Source organism: Mus musculus, chromosome 18 (assembly GCF_000001635.26).
Source record: "Mus musculus strain C57BL/6J chromosome 18, GRCm38.p6 C57BL/6J".
Taxonomy (NCBI): Eukaryota; Metazoa; Chordata; class Mammalia; order Rodentia; family Muridae; genus Mus; species Mus musculus.
The window spans coordinates 72,420,569-72,434,432 of NC_000084.6; the positions used below are offsets into that span (position 1 = coordinate 72,420,569).

The 13,864-nt window shown below is 38.5% G+C and overlaps 1 pseudogene; it reads right to left on the reverse strand.

Moving 5' to 3' along the window:
* On the reverse strand, nucleotides 5,892-6,570 carry Gm6995 (predicted gene 6995; annotated as a pseudogene).

Sequence of the window (13,864 nt, forward strand, 5' to 3'; positions counted from 1 at the left end):
AGAGGATGCCCTAGTCGGTTGTCAATGGGAGGAGAGGCCTTTGGTCCTGTGAAGGCTCTATGTTCCAGTGTAGGGGAATGCCAGGGCCAGAAATCAGGAGAGGGTGGGTTGGTGAGCAGGGTGAGCAGGGTGAACAGGGAGGGGACAGGGGGTTTTCAGAGGGAAAACAAGGAAAGGGGATAACAGTTGAAATGTAAATAAAGAAAATATCTAATAAAAATCTAAAAATAAATAAATAAAATTAAATAAATAAATAAATAAATAAATAAATCACAAATGGAGACAACATTGAAGATAGAAAACCTAGGGAAGATATCAGGAGTCATAGATGCAAGCATCACCAACAGAATACAAGAGATAGAGAATCTCAGGGGCAGAAGATACCATAGAAAATGTTGACACTACAGTCAAAGAAAATTCAAAATTTAAAAAGCTCCTAACCCAGAGCATCCAGGAAATCCAGGACACAATGAGAAGACCAAACCTAAGTAAAATAGGTATAGAAGAGAGTGAAGATTCCCAACTTAAAGGGTCAGGAAATATCTTCAACAAAATTATAGAAGAAAACTTCCCTAACCTAAAGAAAGATATGCTTATAAACATACAAGAAACTCACAGAACTCCAAATAGTTTGGACCAGAAAAGAAATTCATCCTGTCACATAATAATCAAAACACCAAATGCACAAAAACAAAGAAAGACTATTAGAAGCAGTAAGGGAAAAAGATAAAAGTATCATATAAAGGTAGGCCTATCAGAATTACACCAGACTTCTCACCAAGAACTATGAAAGCTAAAAGATCCTGGACAGATGTCATACAGATCCTAAGATAACACAAATGCCAATCCAGGCTACTATACCCAGCAATACTCTCAATACCATAGACAGAGTAAACAAGATATTCCATGACAAAACAAAATTTACAGAATATCTTTCCACTGGTGAGGATGTGGAGAAAGAGGAACACTCTTCCATTGCTGGTAGGATTGCAAGTCAATACAACTACTCTGGAAATCAGTTTGGCAGTTCCTCAGAAAATTGGATATAGTACAACCTGAGGACCCAGCTATACTACTCCTGGGCATATACTCTGAAGATGCTCCAACATGTAATAAGGACCCATGCTCCACTATATTGATAGCAGCCATATTTATATTACCCAGAATCTGGAAAGAACCCAAATATCCCTCAACGGAGGAATGGATGCAGAAAATATGGGACATTTACACAATGGTGTACTACTCATCTATTAAAAATAATGGCTTCATGTAATTCTTAGACAAGTGGTTGGAACTTGAGAATATCATCCTGAGTGAGAAGACCCAGCCACAGAGGAACAAACATGGTATGTACTCACTGATAAATGGGAATTAGCCCAAAAGTTCAGACTACACAAGATTCAATTCACAAACCATATGAAGCCTAAGAAGAAAGACCAACATGTAGATGCCTAAGTGCTTTTTAGTAGGGTGCACAAAATACTCACAGGAGGAAATGTGGAGACAAATTGTGGAGCAGAGACTGAAGGAAAGGCCATCCAGAGACTGCCCCACCTGTGGATCCATGCTATATACAGCTACCAAATGTGGGCGTTATTGTGAATACCAGGAAGTGCTTGCTGCTAGAAGTCCTATATGGCTGTCTCCTGAGAGGGTCTACCAGAGCCTAACAAATACAGAAGAGGAAGCTCGCAGACAACCATTGGATTGAGTATGGGGGTCCCTGATGGAGGAGTTGGAGAAGAGACTGACTTAGCTGAGGGAGTTTCACCCCCATGGAGTGAGCAGCAGTGTTAACAGGCCAAGCCCCGCCCCCCCCGAGATCCCAGGTACTAGACCAACAACCAAAGAATACACATGAAGCGACCCATGGTGCTGGCCACATATGTGGCAGAAGATGGTCTTGTTGGTCATCAGTGGAAGGAGGGTTCCTCGGGCCTGAAGGTGTGCCATGCGCCAGTGTAGATGAATGCCAGGGCAGGAGACAGGAGTTGGTGGGTGAGGTGGGGAGCATCTTTATAGAGGCAGGGGGAGGTGATGGGATAGGGGATTTCCAAAGGGGAGACCTGGAAAGGGGAAAACATTTGAAATGTAAATAAAGAAAAGATCCAAGAAAAAAAAAAAGATAATACGGTGCACTCAACCCCAGATGAGACAATGATATCATACCCCATCCTGGGCTCAGTAATTATAACAGAAGAAGTGACAGAAAAAAATTATAAAAGCCAGGAGGACGATTCCAGTGTCTATATTCAAACACTATTTCCTTGATCAGACAGTGCAACTGCATATATAGACTCAAAGCAGCTCAGCTTGTAGGTACAAAACTTCTAGAAGTTCAAGCCAGAAAAAACCTACTATGGCTGAAAGAAGGTCTCATGAAGTCCCACCCTAATCAGAGGACCTATGAACAAATGACAACTACTTGGTGAGTGAGAGCCAGCTTTCTTCCATGCTGCAGACCCTGAAAGGCTACCTATACTCCAATCGGAAGTCCCACACCCATGCACACACAAAATATACTAAATAAACTCAGTGGTTATTAAATGAAAAGGAGATAGCACATAAAATTGGGAAGGAATAAAGCATAGACTGAATCCAAACATTATGTGTATGTATGTATGCTTGTATTATTATTATATATGTATTATGTACAAGTATTAAATGAAACATTTTATTAAATTAAAAAAGAATAACTAAAATTGAATTTTAAAAATGTTCTGTCAAGCAATTCAAAAAAGCAAGGTTTTATTTCACTGTTACATGAGAAGGAAATATCAGTGAACCACAAATATGAGGTCGTAGGAACAACTTATTCCATATATTCCTTCAGAGTGACACCTTTCCCCCAGAGAGTAATAGTTGGAAAGCCTTTCATCAGAGATGTAATTAGTCAGTTAGAAACCACCCCACCAAAACAACAGTCATAGATGAATGGAACAGAAGCCTAAACTTGTATGAATGTCACTTAACCCATTTGTTAGTTTCCTGTCAATGAAATATGACAAGTGTATCTAACCATACAAATGAACAGCATAGAGCATGAGAAAAAAAATCAAGATGATACATCCTGTGTATGGTTATCTTCCTTTCTAAATCCTCTCCACTGATCTTCTCAGTTTTAATTCGGTTAACCTGCTTTTAACATTAATACATTTCCAAGTATTTAGGAGTAAGTGCATCATATGTCCACACATGGGAAATCACATTCAGGTCCTTCCAGAGTTTACTTTGGAAGAAATCCAAAGTAGCTTTGCAGGATAGCCCAGGAAATTGAATGGTTTTATTCCCAGTAAGAAATGTCCATTAATTGAAAGAGTTGTTAATCTATCTCATTAATACTTAAGTGCGCACAGGGAACTGTATAACCCAGAAACACTATTCAGTGTTGGTAGCCAACAGCAATAGAATGAAGCAAGAGATGTCTGCCTGCCTGACCATTAAATGCCAAGGGGGGAGAAATGCACATTAAGTGAGAGTTGAGGCCCACATTCATAATAAACTATATTATTCTCAATGTTTCTTGTCCAATCCATCACTATTAGATAAAACCTAGGAGGATTGTTTGTGAATATAAGTATAGATGTTAGATTATATTAAAACACAAGAATCAATGGAAAAAAGTGTTAGGTTTTCTAAAAGATAAATAACGCTGAAGAGCACCTCAGCTAAATAGCCAGAAGAGAGAGAAGATCCATATTATATAAGTAGAAATGAAAATAGAAACTTTACAACAGATAGCAAAAAAAAATGGGAAAATCATAAGGACATACTTTTAAAAACTTGTATTTCTTTGTTCTATGTTTCAATGTGTACAGGATACAGAAAAGGCTGTGGCTGTGGGAGAGAATGTGGGAGGAGGTAAATAAAATTTATAAAATTATATGTAATTCAAAATAATAATAAAATGGGTAAAAACATAATTTCTTTCACTTACTACTAACCAAAATTACTTGTGTTTGTAACTGATAATTAAGAAAAAAACTAGAAAATTCTTTTCCAAAAGTATCACACTCATCATCCTACGTTAAAAGAGGATAATGTGAAAGGAGGCAAAAAAAAGGTGAAAAGGAAAAAAAGGGAAGTGACAGAGGGAGAGAGTATGCAACCGAGGGTCAGAAAAGTAAACATTATTGGTACATGAGTATTTGCTGGGCTCGTACAAAAGAAAAGATGGCTTAGAACTGTGGTTTCCAACCTTGCTAAGGTTATAACCCATTTGTATATACAGTTGCTCATGTTGTGACCCCCAACCATTAACTTATGTTGTTGCTACTCCATACTTGTATTTGTGCTACTATTATGAATCATAAGGAATCCAACAAGAATATCCTCCCCTCCCCCGCCCCATCCCCAGGGAATGGGGTGTTCGACCTGTCTTCTCCAAAGAGGTTCCGACCCACAGGTTGAAAAAATTGCCTTAAGAGAAAGTTTATATAGACTAAAGTTTGTAAACTAAGAAGTCTTTCAGAGAAAATGGGAATAAATATCCAATATCACAAAAGGGGTGATTAAATAAATGGTTATTTATTTAACCATTTTAATGTGAAACATATCTTCCAAAAACAGAAGAGAAAATGAATGCCTACATATTAATGTAACTAATAAATGATCATTGTAATTATAAAATATTACTTTTATATTGATATTAGTGACATTTTATTTTTGAGATGATAGAGTACATATATGTGTGTGTGTGTCTGTGTGTGTGTGTCTGTGTGTGTGTCTGTGTGCATGTGTGTGTGTCTACATGTATCTTCCTAAAATTTAGCCTGCTCAACTCTATATAATGTTACATATGTATGCTTTTCAAAGCTTATCATTTGATATTAGATAACAAACTGGTATGCTCTTCTCTGAAATTTTGATCATTGTCAAAATGCACAGAGAATCTTTCTATACAGTGAGTTCCTGATGAGAAGCCAAAGTTTCAAAAAAGAATTTTCAAGGAATAGATTTGTAAAGTATAATTCTATATAGAAATGCTCTTAAATTTTATCATTATATTTTCTACAACAAAGTCTTCTCTACAAATTATGTCAATAGAACATAATGTTTTAAGAATAAATCTGGCCACACACCACACACACACACATTCAAATTTATATCAATTGAGGATATATATATATATAATATAACATTCATGACTATAAACTGTTAATGTACCTTTGAAGCATATTTAAACAATGCTTGCAGGTTTTAAGTATTTTATTGCCTACTGTTTCCATTGTTCTATAAAAACAAGATGGGGTTGCTGAAACAAGGAATATAGATCTCACAAAGCTAATATAGTTGAGACAAAGATGAAAATCACTCTGTGTGCCAAAGATGGTAAATCAACAAGACATTCGCTGGACTGACACCAGTCAAGTATTTGTTCAGTTGTGAATAATATAACACACAGGAAGATGTTTGAAATTTGATAAATAAATCATTTAAATTTGAATGAAAGAGAAAGTATAGATGAGGACATTTTAAATCTCCATTCCTAGATTCACTACTTTCTGCCTTCACCCTATGCAGTTTGTCATCTGGACTCTACAAGTCATCTTTGATATACAGAATCAAGAATAAAATGTGAATAATAGTATGGTTTCTTTAGCTTTTATAAGATCAGAATATTCTACAATCACAAATAATTTCTGATTGTTGAAATAAATGTCATGTATCAATTCTTCATCAACTATCAATTCACACACCAACCAATATGTATATACAAAATAGACTTAGATCCTCCTATTGCAACTTTATAGCAATAATGTGTTACAAAAGGTTAGGGCTGATAGGCATGATATTAGTTTCAAGAATAAAGAGAGTAGCCTCATACTCCCTATTTCTTCTATAATCTGTTATTACTGTGTCAATGATTGTATCCATCTTTTTTTTTTTTTGAAAGAAAGGCTATTTTATTAAAAAGAAAAACAACAAAAGGGAGATGGGACCAGAGCACAGGTTAGTCCATCCGGGCCTTCAGCATCCTGGTGGTGATCTTGTCTTTCTCAATGATGTAGACGATGACACCCTTGCTCAGCATGGCCTGAGAAATGGTTTCAAACAGGTGTTCTGGATCCATGTTGGGCTCCCAGAGAGACTCACACATCCCATACATTTATTCAAAGCAGGTACCACTGACTACAAAGTCATCAGTCACCATGGGACAGCCAATGAGGTTCAGAGAGCAAATGATGGGCTTGAAGGTCTTTGGGTCCAGGCCACCAATGACAGGCTCTGTGTAATAGGGACCAAACCGCTTCTCATACAGGAGGTTGGCCACCATGCTCATGAGGGTATAAGGCTTGATCTGCCGACCTTCTTTCAGCTCATACAGGTTCATTTGGAACTTGAGACGCTGGGCAACTGTCTGGATGTCAGTGGCCAGGCCGGCCAGGCCTATGCAGAACCTGTCACCCATGGGAAAGATCTTCTGGAAGTCCATGGTCACCAACTGGGCCTGGATCCTGAAATGCCTGTTTGCAGCGATGGTCACACAGTTCTTTCCCTTCATGGCCATGATGTCTATTATGGGACATAATAGACATGATTGCGCTGGAGTGGAAGCCCGATCCCCACTGTATCCATCTTTTTATGAACTTTCTCATCTAAGAAACCCTATATGTTCCCATTCAAACACTTAATGTAAAAACAAAAGTATAATTCCTACCCTTAAGCAATATATTAATCTCAATGTACTCAACCTTTTACAACATATATGGCACCCATTAAATGTTAGAATATTCCTGAACTTACTCTCCTTTTCTAGTACCAAATCTGTATAATGTCTTATTCCATAATTCATTGTTTCACTTATAGAACACTTATCCAGCATTTATTCTGTATTATTTTATTAGCCAAAAGAAAAATTAGTTTCAATATAATTTATTGCCATGAGTCATTAGCCTATTGAAATGAAGATATTGTATTTATGACCCCATAATTTTCTGTAAGATTAAAAGGTGTAAATGATGTGAATAGAAGTAAAGGATAAGACCTCTGCTTGGAAGTTTCACTGTGTGGTTCCTAGAACTTATGACCTGTGCAATAGGGAGGAGAATTTTAAAAAAGGAGGAGGAGGAGGAGACACATAAAAGATGCTTCTTTTATTGGCCTACATGAAACCAGGAGTTTAAGGATATTCTCAGGTCAGCATCACAAAATGTTTAGAAATCTATATTTTTGATATCTAGGGATAAAATAAGAGACAAGGGAAGTGTATATCCACAGAAGGCAGTAAAGCTGAGAGGACATAATTGTCTGATCAATGATGGCCGAGAGCAATGACATTTGAGTAAGGCTGGAATAAGGAAAAGCAGAAGGCACATGATCTTAGGAGTCTACTAAACTGAAAGATTTCCTTTAAAAAGAGAAGTCATCATTTAAAAAGAAAAAATTCAAAGAACAGTAGTGTACACTTTAATGGGAAAAAAGTAACACGCATGAAATACTTGTATGTTTGTGTTTAAGACATGAATCTAAGGACAATGGAACAAACAGAAAGACTAATGAGGATTCCAAGCTCCAAACTTAATTTCTGGCAGGTCCAAGATTATAATTCATACTTCCTGAATAGGCCCCAATGCTACAAAGTAGAAATTCGATTAAAAAAAAATGTGTATTGGTAAAGTCCCTGGGCAACTGGATTGGCTGACTCATGCAAAGGAAACCTGGATGAATAAAATTTTAGCCAACATTATGGAAGGTTCTTTTTCAATATATCTAGCACTCTGCCTTACCTGGATGTCTTTTGGTCAAGTGAGTAGGTTACACTAAATAAATGAACTAAATAGGGCTCATGAGAGCTCACAGAGACTGAAGTGACACTTGCTAAACCTGCATGGGTCTGGTCAATATCCTCTACATGTATTTGGTTGTGGTTGTGTGACTTTGTGGTATTGTGAGACTCTTAACAGTGAGAGTGAGAGTATCTCTCTCTTTTTAGCCTGTTCTTGGGACCCTTTTGTTAATTATTGGGTTGTGTTATCTAGTTCTGATATGAGGGTTAGTTCCTAATCTTATTGTAGTGTGTCATGACATTTAGAATTAATATTCCTGGGAGGCCTGCTCTTTTTATAAGGAAAATAAAGGAGTGGATATTGAAAGAGGGCAGGTGGGGGGAGGGTCCTAGGAGGAGTGGAAGGAAGGCAAACTTCAGTCATGATGTTTTGTATAAGAGAAGAATGATATTATCTGTAATGCCCAACAAAGCAGAAGGAGAAACTGTAGAGACCATATCCAAAGGTTAGGTAAGGCCCCGGGTTGGGGGATGGGACCATCTCCTCATCTCCAAATTTTTAACTCACAATGGCTCCTGTCTAAAAGAAATATGGGGACAAACTGTGGAACAGAGACTGAAGGAAAGGCCATCTAGAGACTATACCACCTAGGGATCCATTGCATATACAGACACCAAACCCAGACACTATTGAGGATACCAAGAAGTGCTTAGTGACAGGAGCCTAATATAGCTGTCTCCTGAGAAGCTCTGCCAGAGTTTGGCAAATACAGAGGTGGATACTTGCAGCCAACCATTGGATTGAGCATGGGAACACCAATGGAAGAGTTAGAGAAAGGACTGAAGGAGCTGAAGAAGTTTGCAACCCCATAGGAAGAACAACAATATCAACCAACCAGACTTCCCAGAGCTCCCAGGGACTAAACCACCAATCAAAGAGTAGACATGGAGGAACTCATGGCTCCAGTTGCATATGTAGCAGAGGATGGCTTTATCTGGTATCAATGGGAGGGGAAGCCCTTTGTCCTGTGAAGGTTTGAAGTCCCAGTGTAGGGGAATGCCAGGGCAATGAGGTGGGAGTAGGTGGGGGAGGGAAGCTCCCTCATAGAAGTGGAGGGGGGAGATGAGATAGAGGATTTGAGGGAAAGGGGATAACGTTTGAAATGTAAATAAATAAAATATCCAATAAGAAAAGAAATTGAAGCCCTTCCACTCCACTCGAGCCCCAGGGTACCTTGCAAGCGGAGTCTCGCCCGACACACGCAAGGGCCCACACAGGATTCCCCACTGGATCCTAAGACCTCAGGTGAGTGGAACACAGCGTCTGCCCCAATCCAATCTCGAGGAATCTGAGACTGCAGGAAATAGGGAAGCAGAATACCCGGGCCTGACAGACACTACCTCAGAGTGAAAGGCTGGAAAACAATTTTCCAAGCAAATGGTCTGAAGAAACAAGCTGGAGTAGCAATTCTAATATCAGATAAAATTGACTTCCAACCCAAAGTTATCAAAAAAGACAAGGAGGGACACTTCATACACATCAAAGGTAAAATCCTCCAAGGGGAACTCTCAATTCTGAATATCTATGCTCCAAATGCAAGGGCAGCCACATTCATTAAAGACACTTTAGTAAAGCTCAAAGCACACATTGCACCTCACACAATATTAGTGGGAGACTTCAACACACCACTTTCATCAATGGACAGATCGTGAAAACAGAAACTAAACAGGGACACAGTGAAACTAACAGAAGTTATGAAACAAATGGACCTGAGAGATATCTACAGAACATTTTATCCTAAAACAAAAGGATATACCTTCTTCTCAGCACCTCACGGGACCTTCTCCAAAATTGACCATATAATTGGTCACAAAACAGGCCTCAACAGATACAAAAATATTGAAATTGTCCCATGTATCCTATCAGACCACCATGGCCTAAGACTGATCTTCAATAACAACATAAATAATGGAAAGCCAACATTCACGTGGAAACTGAACAACACTCTTCTCAATGATACCTTGGTCAAGGAAGGAATAAAGAAAGAAATTAAAGACTTTTTAGAGTTTAATGAAAATGAAGCCACAACGTACCCAAACCTTTGGGACACAATGAAAGCATTTCTAAGAGGGAAACTCATAGCTCTGAGTGCCTCAAAGAAGAAACGGGAGAGAGCACATACTAGCAGCTTGGCAACACATCTAAAAGCTCTAGAAAAAAAGGAAGCAAATTCACCCAAGAGGAGTAGACGGCAGGAAATAATCAAACTCAGGGGTGAAATCAACCAAGTGGAAACAAGAAGAACTATTCAAAGAATTAACCAAACGAGGAGTTGGTTCTTTGAGAAAATCAACAAGATAGATAAACCCTTAGCTAGACTCACTAGAGGGTACAGGGACAAAATCCTAATTAACAAAATCAGAAATGAAAAGGGAGACATAACAACAGATCCTGAAGAAATCCAAAACACCATCATATCCTTCTACAAAAGGCTATACTCAAGAAAACTGGAAAATCTGGACAAAATGGACAAATTTCTGGACAGATACCAGGTACCAAAGTTGAATCAGGATCAAGTTGACCATCTAAACAGTCCCATATCCCCTAAAGAAATAGAAGCAGTTATTAATAGTCTCCCAGCCAAAAAAAAAGCCCAGGACCAGACGGGTTTAGTGCAGAGTTCTATCAGACCTTCAAAGAAGATCTAATTCCAGTTCTACACAAACTATTTCACAAGATAGAAGTAGAAGGTACTCTACCCAACTCATTTTATGAAGCCACTATTACTCTGATACCTAAACCACAGAAAGATCCAACAAAGATAGAGAACTTCAGACCAATTTCTCTTATGAATATCGATGCAAAAATCCTTAATAAAATTCTTGCTAACCGAATCCAAGAATACATTAAAGCAATCATCCATCCTGACCAAGTAGGTTTTATTCCAGGGATGCAGGGATGGTTTAATATACGAAAATCCATCAATGTAATCCATTATATAAACAAACTCAAAGACAAAAACCACATGATCATCTCGTTAGATGCAGAAAAAGCATTTGACAAGATTCAACACACATTCATGATAAAAGTTTTGGAAAGATCAGGAATTCAAGGCCCATACCTAAACATGATAAAAGCAATCTACAGCAAACCAGTAGCCAACATCAAAGTAAATGGAGAGAAGCTGGAAGCAATCCCACTAAAATCAGCGACTAGACAAGGCTGCCCACTTTCTCCCTACCTTTTCAACATAGTACTTGAAGTATTAGCCAGAGCAATTCGACAACAAAAGGAGATTAAAGAGATACAAATTGGAAAAGAGGAAGTCCAAATATCACTTTTTGCAGATGATATGATAGTATATATAAGTGACCCTAAAAATTCTACCAGAGAACTCCTAAACCTGATAAACAGCTTCGGTGAAGTAGCTGGATATAAAATTAACTCAAACAAGTCATTGGGCTTTCTCTACGTAAAGAATAAACAGGCTGAGAAAGAAATTAGGGAAACAACACCCTTCTCAATAGTCACAAATAATATAAAATATCTAGGTGTGACTCTAACTAAGGAAGTGAAAGATCTGTATGATGAAAACTTCAAGTCTCTGAAGAAAGAAATTAAAGATCTCAGAAGATAGAAAGATCTCCCATGCTCATGGATTGGCAGGACCAACATTGTAAAAATGGCTATCTTGCCAAAAGCAATCTACAGATTCAATGCAATCCCCATCAAAATTCCAACTCAATTCTTCAACGAATTAGAAGGAGCAATTTTCAAATTCATCTGGAATAACAAAAAACCTAGGATAGCAAAAAGTCTTCTCAAGGATAAAAAAACCTCTGGTGCAATCACCATGCCTGACCTAAAGCTTTATTACAGAGCAATTGTGATAAAAACTGCATGGTACTGGTATAGAGACAGACAAGTAGACCAATGGAATAGAATTGAAGACCCAGAAATGAACCCACACACCTATGGTCACTTGATCTTCGACAAGGGAGCTAAAACCATCCAGTGGAAGAAAGACAGCATTTTCAACAATTGATGCTGGCACAACTGGTTGTTATCATGTAGAAGAATGCGAATCGATCCATACTTATCTCCTTGTACTAAGGTCAAATCTAAGTGAATCAAGGAACTTCACATAAACCAGAGACACTGAAACTTATAGAGGAGAAAGTGGGGAAAAGCCTTGAAGATATGGGCACAGGGGAAAAATTCCTGAACAGAACAGCAATGGCTTGTGCTGTAAGATCGAGAATTGACAAATGGGACCTAATGAAACTCCAAAGTTTCTGCAAGGCAAAAGACACCGTCAATAAGACAAAAAGACCACCAACAGATTGGGAAAGGATCTTTACCTATCCTAAATCAGATAGGGGACTAATATCCAACATATATAAAGAACTCAAGAAGGTGGACTTCAGAAAATCAAATAACCCCATTAAAAAATGGGGCTCAGAACTGAACAAAGAATTCTCACCTGAGGAATACCGAATGGCAGAGAAGCACTTGAAAAAATGTTCAACATCCTTAATCATCAGGGAAATGCAAATCAAAACAACCCTGAGATTCCACCTCACACCAGTCAGAATGGCTAAGATCAAAAATTCAGGTGACAGCAGATGCTGGCGAGGATGTGGAGAAAGAGGAACACTCCTCCATTGTTGGTGGGAGTGCAGGCTTGTACAACCACTCTGGAAATCAGTCTGGCGGTTCCTCAGAAAACTGGACATAGTACTACCGGAGGATCCAGCAATACCACTCCTGGGCATATATCCAGAAGATGCCCCAACAGGTAAGAAGGACACATGCTCCACTATGTTCATAGCAGCCTTATTTATAATAGCCAGAAGCTGGAAAGAACCCAGATGCCCCTCAACAGAGGAATGGATACAGAAAATGTGGTACATCTACACAATGGAGTACTACTCAGCTATTAAAAAGAATGAATTTATGAAATTGCTAACCAAATGGATGGACCTGGACGGCATCATCCTGAGTGAGGTAACACATTCACAAAGGAACTCACACAATATGTACTCACTGATAAGTGGATATTAGCCCAAAACCTAGGATACCCAAGATATAAGATTCAATATCCTAAACACATGAAACTCAAGAAAAATGAAGACTGAAGTGTGGACACTATGCCCCTCCTTAGAAGTGGGAACAAAACACCCATGGAAGGAGTTACAGAGACAAAATTTGGAGCTGAGATGAAAGGATGGACCATGTAGAGACTGCCATATCCAGGGATCCACCCCATAATCAGCATCCAAACGCTGACACCATTGCATACACTAGCAAGATTTTATCGAAAGGACCCAGATGTAGCTGTCTCTTGTGAGACTATGCCGGGGCCTAGCAAACACAGAAGTGGATTCTCACAGTCAGCTAATGGATGGATCACAGGGCTCCCAATGAAGGAGCTAGAGAAAGTACCCAAGGAGCTAAAGGGATCTGCAACCCTATAGTTGGAACAACATTATGAACTAACCAGTACCCCGGAGGTCTTGACTCTAGCTGCATACGTATCAAAAGATGGCCTAGTCGGCCATCACTGGAAAGAGAGGCCCATTGGACACGCAAACTTTATATGCCCCAGTACAGGGGAACGCCAGGGCCAAAAACGGGGAGTGAGTGGGTAGGGGAGTGGGGGTGGGTGGGTATGGGGTACTTTTGGTATAGTATTGGAAATATAAATGAGCTAAATACCTAATAAAAAATGAAAAAAAAAGAAAAGAAATTGAAGAAGTTATCAGAAGCTGGAATGACCTTCCATGCTCATATATTGTAGGATTAACAGTGAAAATGACCATTTTACCAAAAGCAGACTCCAAATTCAATGCAATCCCCATCAAAATTTCAATACTATTACATACCTTGACAGAACAATTCACAGCTTTATATGGTAAAACAGAAAAACCAAGAGTAGCTAAAACAATCCTTTACAATAGAAATAATTAATTTATTAAGATATTTAGTAGAAAAATAGATATCACACATGCTCAGATGAGTAACTTAAGCAGAGTATTCCTCAGAGAGAATGCAAATGGAAATATTAGAAGTATCCTTTTGATGGGTTTGTAGGCAGAGTTGACCACATGGAAAGAAAAAAAAATAGCCTGTGA